The sequence below is a fragment of the Ranitomeya imitator genome, chromosome 1 (assembly GCF_032444005.1).
Source record: "Ranitomeya imitator isolate aRanImi1 chromosome 1, aRanImi1.pri, whole genome shotgun sequence".
Lineage (NCBI taxonomy): Eukaryota > Metazoa > Chordata > Amphibia > Anura > Dendrobatidae > Ranitomeya > Ranitomeya imitator.
The window spans coordinates 391121715-391133723 of record NC_091282.1 but is presented as its reverse complement, the minus strand read 5'-3'; the positions used below and the strand labels follow the sequence as shown (position 1 = coordinate 391133723).

The window sequence follows — 12009 nt, the reverse complement described above, 5'->3', positions numbered from 1 at the left end:
AAACCCAATAAAAAAAATAATAATAAATAGGCTTTCTATGGCCCACTATCTGAGAGAGAGAGATGGCACGCTTAGGACTGGCACACAAGCCCAAAGCCCAATATTAATCTCCCACTGATTGATTTAATGATTTTTTCAGGTAGAATTTAGAACCCAAATCAAGCAAAAAAATTAATAGGCTTTCTATGGCCCACTGAGTGAGAGATGGCACACACAGGAGTAAGGAGTGGCACACAAGCCCTGAGGCCAATATTTTTCTCCCACTGATTGATTGATTGATTTTTTCAGGTAGAATTAGGAACCCAAATCAACCCAAAAAATAAATTAGCTTTCTATGGCCCACTATTTGTGAGAGAGATGGCACGCTCAGGACTGGCACACAAGCCCAGAGGCCAATATTAATCTCCCACTTTTTTTTTTTTCCAGGGAAAATTTATAAACCCAATAAAAAAAATAATAATAAATAGGCTTTCTATGGCCCACTATCTGAGAGAGAGAGATGGCACGCTTAGGACTGGCACACAAGCCCAAAGGCCAATACTAATCTCCCACTGATTGATTGATTGATTTTTTCAGGTAGAATTATGAACCCAAATCAACCAAAAAAAGAAATAGGCTTTCTATGGCCCACTATTTGTGAGAGAGATGGCACGCTCAGGACTGGCACACAAGCCCAGAGGCCAATATTAATCTCCCACTTTTTTTTTTTTTCCAGGGAAAATTTATAAACCCAATAAAATAATAAAAAAATAGGCTTTCTATGGCCCACTATCTGAGAGAGAGAGAGATGGCACGCTTAGGACTGGCACACAAGCCCAAAGGCCAATATTAATCTCCCACTGATTGATTTATTGATTTTTTCAGGTAGAATTTAGAACCCAAATCAAGCAAAAAAATTAATAGGCTTTCTATGGCCCACTGAGTGAGAGATGGCACACACAGGAGTAAGGAGTGGCACACAAGCCCTGAGGCCAATATTTTTCTCCCACTGATTGATGTTGTGATTTTTTCTGGTAGATTTTGGAACCCAAATCAAGCAAAAAAATAAATAGGCTTTCTATGGCCCACTGAGTGAGAGATGACACAGACAGAGATGGCACTCTAGCAGAAATGTCAATCTTAATCTCCCACAAAAAAAAAAAAAAAAAAAAAAAAAGGAACTGTCCTTCAATTACTATCTCCCTGCAGTAATCTCAGCCAGGTATGGCAGGCAGCAATAAGGAGTGGACTGATGCACAAATTAAATAAAAAGTGTGGACAAACAAACAAGATAGCTGTGCAGAAAGGAAGGAACAAGAGGATTTGTGCTTTGAAAAAAGCAGTTGGTTTGCACAGCGGCGTACACACAGCAATGCAGCTATCAGGGAGCCTTCTAGGGCAGCCCAATGAGCTACAGCGCTGAGGAAAAAAAAAAAAAAAGGAGCTTCCACTGTCCCTGCACACCGAAGGTGGTGTTGGGCAGTGGAAATCGCTACAGCACAAGCGGTTTTGTGGTTAATGGACCCTGCCTAACGCTATCCCTGCTTCTGACGAAGCGGCAGCAACCTCTCCCTAAGCTCAGATCAGCAGCAGTAACATGGCGGTCGGCGGGAACTCCCCTTTATAGCCCCTGTGACGCCGCAGACAGCAAGCCAATCACTGCAATGCCCTTCTCTAAGATGGTGGGGACCAGGACCTATGTCATCACGCTGCCCACACTCTGCGTTTACCTTCATTGGCTGAGAAATGGCGCTTTTCGCGTCATTGAAACGCGACTTTGGCGCGAAAGTCGCGTACCGCATGGCCGACCACGCACAGGGGTCGGATCGGGTTTCATGAAACTCGACTTCGCCAAAAGTCGGCGACTTTTGAAAATGTTCGACCCGTTTCGCTCAACCCTAGTAAATACCCTTGCTCCCCGAAGCCTATCGAAGAGCTCAGATATCAAGGGCAAAGGATACTTATTTTTAACGGTGATGGCGTTAAGACCCCTGTAGTCTATGCATGGACGTAGTTCCCCATTCTTCTTCTGCACGAAGAAGAACCCTGCCCCAGCAGGTGACACTGACTTCCTAATGAATCCTCTTGCCAGATTTTCCTGGATGTACTGTGACATGGCCTCCGTCTCCGGGAGAGATAGCGGATAGACTCGACCCCGGGGAGGCTCAGCACCAGGCAAGAGATCAATAGGATAGTCATAGGGGTGATGGGGCGGAAGGATCTCCGCCGCCTTTTTGGAGGACACGTCTGCATAAGACCAATACTGCTTGGGGAGAGAGGAAAGATCTGCGGGTACCTCTGTAGTAGCAACCTGAACGCACTCCCTCTGACACCTACCCCCACAAGATTCGCCCCATCCCAGGATTCTGCCAGAGGACCACTCGATATGAGGAGAGTGGTACCGTAGCCAAGGTATTCCCAACAGGACCTCATCAATTCCCTCAGGAATGACAAGCAGAGATATAATCTCCTGATGATATGGCGACATGGACAGAGTAAAAGGGATGGTCTGGTGTGTTATCTGTGAGGGCAGTGTCGACCCATTCACCACTCGTACCGTTACTGGTTGAGCTAGCATAACCAGGGGTATTGCGTGACGTTGGGCGAAGGCAGAAGACATAAAATTGCCCTCCGCCCCAGAATCCATGCAGAGCTCTACCGAGTGGGAGAATGAGCCTATAGTAATTGTCCCCTTAAAGGACAATTTAGAGGCAAACGTCGCCGTGTCTAGTGTACCTCCACCTACTACCACTAGACGCTGACGTTTCCTCGACCGCTGAGAACATCTGGTGGCTAGATGTCCTGACTGCTGGCAAACATGACAGACCTTGAGTGCACAAGCGGTCCGGGACTTAGATTCCGCTTGTGACACTTCCCTGGCCTCATGTGACTCAGGAACCAGGACCGGAGATTCCAGAGGTTTGGCGAAGGTAGGAGCCAGCCGAAACCTCTGCCTACACTGGGCTCGTTCTAACCTCCGCTCGTTAAAACGGAGGTCAATTCGAGTGGAGACAGTTATTAACTCCTCCAGTGTGGCAGGAATCTCCCTAGTGGCCAGAGCGTCCTTAACGTCGTCAGCCAGGCCCCTCCAAAATATGGGGATAAGAGCTTTATCCGACCAATCCAGTTCAGAAGCTAAAGTGCGGAATTGGACGGCAAAATGACTGACCAAGGACTCACCCTGAGTTAATGCCAGCAGTTGGAGCGCAGTATCATGGGTGACTTGAGGTCCTAAAAAGACCTGTGTCAGAGTGCTCAGAAACAGCGGAGCACTCTGCACCACATGATCGCCACGCTCCCACAGCGGCCTAGCCCATTCCAACGCCCTGTCCGACAAGAGAGACACTATAAATCCCACCTTAGCCCGCTCTGTGGGAAAACGTGCAGCCAGGAGCTCGAGGTGAATAGAGCACTGACTCACAAATCCCCTACAAAATTTGCTATCACCAGAAAATTTCTCTGGCAGCGGGAGGCGAGAAAATGTCGGAGCAGGGGTGGCAATGGACAGGGTTGCTGCAGCCACGCTAGCAGCCTGTACAGCAACTGCGGTAACATCCACAGCTGAGGTTGCGCTCTCAAGGGCCGCCAACCTACCCTCCAGCTGCTGGATATACCGCAAGGATTGCTGTTTGTCCATCATTACTAGCCAGACCCTGGCGCTAGTGTAATGTTAGGGCTAGCGGAACGCACCAAATAATAAGACAGATAGAGTATGGTGCGTTCGCAGCCCGGGGTCCTCCGTGCAGAGATGGAACCTGCTGCCAAGTAATGACGGACTATATGGCGGTACTCATAAGTAAACACACGTGGGTTAAACTTCACCCAGCGTGAAGGAAGCGATCCTGTTGCGTCACAGGATCGCGGTACCGCACATAGAGCGCGAGCAAGTAGTCAGCGAACTCAACCCCAACTAGGATTGAAGTCCGATTAGACCCTTGCTGGCACAACACCGCAACTGGGTGTGTAAGGAAGCTAAATAACAATATTAGGGCACAAGAGTGCATGCGGTGCCGCACTGACGAACGCCACTAACCACCCAGGCTTGGGTAAGGAAAGCACAGAGGAAGTGCACGGCGCCGTACTGGCGGTCACAGCAACTGGACGCTGAAATGTGTGATTCGTGCTGCAGGATAAGTCGGGCACTAGATAGCAACCATACACTTTCCGCGAACAGACATTCAATAGGGAAGGGGTATCCAAGGACGAATTGCACTCACAACAAACACACGTATGCAAATGTACACTAGCGCATGGCCATGTGGTCATGCGCAGTTTATATAGTTGCAGCACAGGAAGTGGCCACAGAAACTTTGCCCTTCCAAGACCTGCCAAGAGGACCAATGGAATGTGCTGCAGGGCCTGAGCACATGACCCTCGATCTCCAACGGGAGATCTTGCCCTGGGCATGCTCAGTGTGTGCAGACAAGGACTTAGTCCCAGAGAAGTCCGCTCGCTGCTGACCAGCACTGGCTTTAATGGCAGAAGCTGAAGAAGCAGCAGTAACTCTCTGTACAGAGTGAGACTGAGCAAGACGCTGGGACCGACGTCCCTGCTGAGCAGACTCCACTGCGGCTGGACAAGAATGGGAGACCGCAGCGGAGATGGCTCGAGATTCCCCCTGTGCAGAAGCTGGAACTCGAGACCTAACACACATAGCCTAATTCTAACCCTAACTTTAATTCTAACCCTTACCCTAAGTGCAACCCAAACACTAATTCTAACCCTAACCCTAACCCATATTGCAACCCTAGCCCTAATTGCCACCTTAACCCTAATTGCCACCTTAACCCTAACGCTAATTGCAACCCTAACCCTAATTGCAACTCTAACCCAAATTCTAACCCTAACCCTAGTGGAAAAATAAAAATAAATATACTTTCTTTATATTGTTATTTTTCCTACCTATGGGGTGATAAAGGGAGGGATTTATTTACTATTTTTTTTTTTTTATCACTGTGATAGGTTCTATCACAATGATCAAAATGTACCTGGAATGAATCTGCCTGCTTGCACTGCGAATGCGCCTGCCATTTTGGAAGATGGCGGCGCCCATCACTGAAGAATAGTGTTGAGCATTCCGATACCGCAAGTATCGGGTATCGGCCGATACTTGCGGTATCGGAATTCCGATACCGAGATCCGATATTTTTGTGATATCGGGTATCGGTATCGGAAGTGTAAAATAAAGAATTAAAATAAAAAATATTGTTATATTCACCTCTCCGGCGGCCCCTGGACATCTGCGCGAGGAACCGGCGTCAGGCACGGCTTCTTTCTTCAAAATGCGCGCCTTTAGGACCTGTGGTATGACGTCCCGGCTTCTGATTGGTCGCGTGCCGCCCATGTGACCGCCACGCGACCAATCAGAAGCCGCGACGTCATTCCTCAGCTAAAGTCCTAGAATGAGCGCCTTTTAGGACCTGAGGAATGACGTCGCGGCTTCTGATTGGTCGCGTGGCGGTCACATGGGCGGCACGCGACCAATCAGAAGCCGGGACGTCATTCCACAGGTCCTGAAGGCGCGCATTTTGAAGAAAGAAGCCGTGCCGGACGCCGGATCCTCCCGCTGATGTCCAGGGGCCGCCGGAGAGGTGAATATAACAATATTTTTTATTTTAATTCTTTATTTTACACTTTAACATGGATCCCAGGGCCTGAAGGAGAGTTTCCTCTCCTTCAGACCCTGGGATCCATGAGGATACATTCCGATACTTGATGTCCCATTGACTTGTATTGGTATCGGATATCGGTATCGGCGATATCCGATATTTTTCGGGTATCGGCCGATACTATCCGATACCGATACTTTCAAGTATCGGACGGTATCGCTCAACACTACTGAAGAAGGATGAACACCAGGAGGGACACCGAGACTTGGGAGGTATGGGGGGTGGGATCGGACAGCGAGGGGGCAGAGGACAGGATGGAGGGGAGAGCAGGGCAGCGGAGGACAGGACAGAGGGGAGGAAAGACTGACAGCAGTGGCAGATCGCCACTGTCAGTCGGTAGTGGGGCGGATCGCGGTCTCCAACCATGGCCAATGATATTGGCTGGATAGTAATATTTCACCAATTTTCATTAGTTAAATATTATGATTGCTCTAATTGGCTGTTTCACTTTCAACAGCCAATCAAAGCGATCGCTGGGCTCAAGTACAACTCCTCCTGCTCCTGCAGGTCGGGTGAAATTTTAGTTAACCCTTTCACCCGATCTGCAGGAACGTGATCCTGCAATGACGCCACATAGGAGTCACAGGTCGGATTGGCACCGACTTTCAAGACGCCTACGTGGTGTCACAGGTCCGGAAGGGGTTAAATATGATCCATTTTCCTCCTTGACACTAATAGAAATCTGTGGTTCAAATTTTGATGCATTTTTTGCCTATTTCTCCTTGTAAAAATGTAAAATCTAGGGCTAAAACAATTTTTTTGTGATAAAAATGTAATTACACTGCTCAAAAAAATGAAGGGAACACTAAAATCCCACATCCTAGATATCACTGAATGAAATATTCCAGTTGTAAATATTTATTCATTGCATAGTGGAATGTGTTGAGAACAATAAAACCTAAAAATGATCAATGTAAGTCACAACTAATATCCCACGGAGGTCTAGCGTTGGAATGATGCTCAAAATCAAAGTGGAAAATGAAGTTACAGGCTGATCCAACTTCAGTGGAAATGCCTCAAGAGAAGGAAATGAGGCTGTGTGTGTTAGGAGTCGAGTTTCCTCTGCTGCACAGGGGGAATCTCGATCCGTGTCTGCTGCGGTCCCCCATTCGGTATCGGCCGCAGTGGGTTCTGCTCAGCGGAGACGTCGCTCCCAGCGTCTCGCTGGGGCTGATTCGGTGCACAGGGTCACTACTGCCTTTTCTGGCTTTCCTATGGTACCCTGCACTGATCTGCGGCGAGCGAGCCTCTCTGGGACTAAGTCCTTGTTTACTCACACTGAGCATGCCCAGGGCAGGGTCTCCCATTGGAGGTCGAGGGCCACATGTTCGGTCACATGCTCAGGTACTGCAGCACTTTCCATTGGTCCTTCTGGAAGGTCCTGAAAGGGCAAAAACTTCAGTAGCAGCTTCCTGTGCTGCAACTATATAAACTGCGCATGACCGCACGGCCATGCGCTAGTATCGTCTTATGCTATATGCTTTGCGCCAATGTGGTCATGTGTTTGAATGTGTTCAGGGACCCGGCTGAAATAAGCCCCTAGAATGCTGGTGTGTCGCCCAAGAGACCGGGATACCCAGCACCGGACCAATGGGGTCTGTCTCTTGAGGGGGGTGTCACGGGTGGCTTGACCCGGTGCTGTGGCCTCAGGCAATGCACAGTGTAAAGGGTATCGTGAGGGAACAGGCACTTACTTGATCAGCAGCAGGTTCTCCCAGCGGTGATGATCCCAATCCTGGATAGATGGCTATTGTCCAAATGAAAGACTGAGGCACTGAAACGTTTAACCAGTTTACTTTAACAAAAAAAGATTTACAACCAGTCCTGTCACCGGAGTCTGTATGGGAACTCTGAGTTACTTTGACCCTGCCGGGGTCTTCGCCTCTTATTGTACGCAATATCTGTGTGGCCCTGCTGCTGTATGTGAACTGGCTGCCGGCCCAATCTGTCCCCTCCGCGTCCTGGTTCGACGGGCAACCCGAGTCCTTTTATCGGCTTACCCCCTCCAGGAGTACCGCTGAACTCTGTGTCTGTTGCTGCGTCCGACCCTAGTGAAGCTGATATCACCTCACGTTTTTCCGGTTGCTGTATTATATGTAATGAATACAGCCATGGATCCGGTATCCGTCTTTGCGCCTGTTCTGGGTAGTGATTAATGCTACCCGGTTCTCACAATGTCATTTTTCTCTATCCCTCTTCTCCTCAGGCCGGTGATTTAGGCCTGGTAACAGTCACAGGGCTGTTAGAGATTCAACTGTATGACCTCTCACTTTCAGCTCCTTGGCCCAACTGCCAGTTCTTCTCTCAGACCAGAATGGATCAAGGGGAGTCTCTGGAGCTCCCCCTTCTGGCCGGAGGTGGTAGTGCAGTCTTGCTATTTTAGTATTTGCATTTACTGTCAGTAACTATTTTTGTGGCAAATACCCCTAGGGGTGCCACATTCCCCCTTAGTTAAGAACAGTACTCCGGGACTGTGGGACAATAACATTTTGAAATAACAATTAATATGTACAGAGTCTTAAAAATGAAAAGTTACAAAAACCACTCGAGGAAACAAAAATATAGTTCTGTACAAAGTCACTTCAAATAGCGTCCATTAATACAGTTCTATCCTTGAAGGTATTAGGAAAGGCACTGTACTTAGTGTCCAGGAATTTAGTTCCATTTTTCCGACGGAGTTATCAATATAAAGTCTAAAGAAAGTTCAAAAAGAGCGAGGAGCAAAGTTCAAAAAGCAGTCTTTCCAGAGCTTTGATTTAGTGCCTCCGGGCTGATAAAAAGTTCAAGAATATGCAAGAAGTTCATACAGACAAGTCTCTGTAGGCACTGGGCTTAAACGTTGCAGACTGATAACAATGACTATACTACATTTTCTGTTTAACTATATACGGCATAACATATATACAATTCACATTATGAGCTTTATAGTTGGTAATCTGCATACCTGGCCGGTAATTGACCCTGGGTACTACGCTGTGATCTACGTAATAGCGGTGTCTCATCATGTGGTGTACTACTGTCTACTGCGGATGTAGTATCTGCCCGCTCTGCTAAAGATAATTCCACGACTATGGAGTTGGCAAGTCCACCGTGAATGGGATTACTCTGACCAGGAATCTGTTCTTCCTGGCCTGGAACCTCCTGTAGTACGGGGTCAGCCTCTTCCTGTCTTGGGACTTCTGGTATTGGGTTTGGTGTTGGGTAAAAGGCCACCATGGGAACCACTACTGCACCATGGTATGTTAGTAGGGTTTTGGGAAAGTCTCCTATACAGGTGTGATACACTTCCTCTTCTTTTTCCTTTACTGGTTGAACCTGTATGGGTTGAATAACTTCTGGTTCTGGCTGGACAACGTCTGGCTCTTTCAATGCTTCCGGACATAATTTAAGATTGTCTCTTGACACTAGTACAGATGTTAAGCCTCCGTTTTTGCTAATGAGACACATTTTAGGATTATCCACTCTTGTTGGTAAAACTGTGTAGGGTACGGCTTCCCACTGATTGTCCAGTTTATTGGTTCGACGATTTCTCTTGAGCACTTGGTCACCTGGTCTTAATGGGGTCGCTAGAGCATTCTGGTTGAAAGTTCGCTCTTGTCTTTCTCTAGTTTGCTGAAGGCTTCTTTCCACACTCTCTTGCACTTGGCGATACTGCTTTTGCCGTATGATATCCCAATTGGAGTCTTGGACTTCTGCGTCTGGTTTCAGAATTCCCATTTCTAGATCGATTGGTAATTGGCCGGGTCTTGCACGCATAAGGTAAGCTGGGGTGCAATTGGTGGAACTCACCGGGACATGATTATACAGATCCACCAAGTCAGGCAATTTCTCTGGCCATTGATTCCTTTCTGCCTCAGGTAAAGTCTTTAGTAGTTCTATTACAATATGGTTCATCTTCTCGCATAAGCCGTTTGTTTGTGGATGATAGGCCGTCGTCCGGATCTTTTTGCAACCATACATATTACAGAATTCTCTGAAGATCTCTGATTCAAAGGCTGTACCTTGGTCGGTGAGAACCTGTTCCGGATATCCATGGGGTCTACAAAAGTACGTTTGGAACGCTTTGGCTGCTGTTTTTGCTGTCAGATCTTTTACGGGTACTACTACCAAGAAGCGTGAATAATGGTCCACGATGGTCAAGGCATAGACATAGCCAGACCAGCTTGGTGTCAACTTCACGTGGTCCATGGCTACAAGTTCAAGTGGTTGTTTGGTGATTATGGGCTGCAGTGGTGCTCTTTGGTTCTTTTGATCGTTTCTTCTGAGGTTGCACGGGCCACAATTTCTGCACCACTGTTCGATTGATTTTCTCATCCCGACCCAATAAAATCTTTCTCTTAGAAGTACTTCTAACTTTTTCCAACCGAAGTGACCAGCACCATTATGGTAAGCTTCGAGGACCATCTTGACATCTTGTTTAGGCACGATAATCTGCCAAACCAATTCATGTGTTTTCGGATTGGTGTACCTTCTACAGAGCTTCCCTTGATACAGGAACATTTTGCCTCTCTCTTTCCAGAATTGATGCGTCTCTTCTGGGGCATCCTCATCGGGATATGCACTTTGCTCAGTTAACAGTTCCTTCACCAACTTCACAGCCGGATTGCTGTCTTGGGTGTCAGCCCATCTATGGTGTGCTAACGGATTTAAATTCACCTCTTGTTGTTTCTGATAGGTACTTGACTGATGATGTTTTGCCTTGGGATGATGGAAGGCTGGTAGTTCAATTTCTTCAAGCTCCCCCATTTCTTCTTCTACATCTCTCAAGTGTGGCATCCGGGATAGGGCATCGGCATTTCCATTCTTGCGACCTGCTCGATACTTGATCTTGAAGTTGTAATTAGATAACCGGGCTATCCATCGCTGTTCTAACGCACCTAATTTGGCTGTGTCCAGGTGGGTCAACGGATTGTTGTCAGTATAGACAATAAATTCTGCAGCGGCCAGATAGTGTTTGAAACGTTCAGTCACAGCCCAAACTACTGCCAGTAGTTCCAATTTGAAGGAGCTGTAATTTTCTGAATTTCTTTCAGTAGGCCGGAGCTTTCTACTTGCAAAGGCGATGACTTTCTCCCGACCTTCTTGCTTTTGTGACAGCACCGCTCCTAGTCCCACATTACTGGCATCGGTGTAGAGGATGAAAGGTTGATGGTAATCTGGGTATGCCAGAACCTCTTCTCCGGTTAGTGCCTTCTTTAGTTGTTCAAAGGAGTCTTCCCTTTCGTCGTTCCACTGAAAAGGAGGGTTTCGGTTTGAAGGTTTCTTCGTCTGCCCTACCAAGGTGTCTTGCAAGGGTGCTGCCAACTTGGTAAATCCTTTTATAAATCTGAGATAGTAACCCACCAATCCCAGGAATTGTCTCACTTCTTTTGCGCTGGTAGGTCTTGGCCAATCCCTTATGGCGCTTATTTTCTCGGGATCTGGTGCTACTCCCTCCGAACTCACGATGTGTCCCAGGTACTGTACCTTTGGCTTGAGAAGGTGACATTTGGATGGCTTGACTTTCATGCCATACCTGGATAAGGCTTCGAACACTTCTGCCAGGTCTATTAAGTGTTGTTCGTAAGTCTTTGAGTAGACGATCACATCATCTAGGTACAGGAGGACGGTCTCGAAGTTCTTGTGTCCGAGGCAGCATTCCATCAGCCGCTGGAAGGTACCGGATGCGTTGCAGAGTCCGAACGGCATGCGATTAAATTCACATAGACCCATTGGTGTGGTGAATGCCGTCTTTTCCTTATCTCGCTCAGCCACAGGGACTTGCCAATACCCGCTTGTTAAGTCTAAGGTGGAAAAATAATTAGCAGATTTCAAAGCAGTTAAGGACTCTTCTATCCTAGGCAAGGGGTAGGCGTCTTTATGGGTGATGTTATTAATCTTCCGGTAGTCTACGCACATTCTCATGGTTCCGTCCTTTTTTTTGACAATCACTAGAGGGGCCGCCCAGGGGCTACAGCTGTCTCTTATTACCCCGGCCTGTTTCATCTCCCTCAGCATATCTTTTGCACATTGATAGTGAGCGGGCGGTATGGGTCTATATCTTTCTTTTATTGGGGGATGGTCACTGGTGGGGATTGTGTGTTCTACCCCTTCTATCCGTCCGAAGTCCAATGGGTGTTTACTGAAGACTTGTTCATATTCCGTCACTAGCCTATAAACACCTTGTTTTTGATGGGTAGGTGTTGAATTTATGCCCACGTGTAGCTGTTGGCACCAATCCTCCATTTCTCCATCTGAGCCATTGCCTTCCACCTGACAGGTTGGTTCTAAGGGCTCAATGGTTGTGATGGCATTGTTGTCAACAGTATATAGCTTTGCCATTGTAGCATACCTTGGCAAAGTGACCTCTTCCTCTCCACAG

General features: G+C 47.5%; 1 protein-coding gene across 1 annotated transcript in view; it reads left to right on the top strand.

Annotated features, from left to right (window-relative positions):
* Positions 1-12009, top strand: part of CNTNAP4 (contactin associated protein family member 4) — an 820352-nt gene that overhangs the window by 276143 nt on the left and 532200 nt on the right. The gene's annotated exons all lie outside the window — the stretch shown is intronic.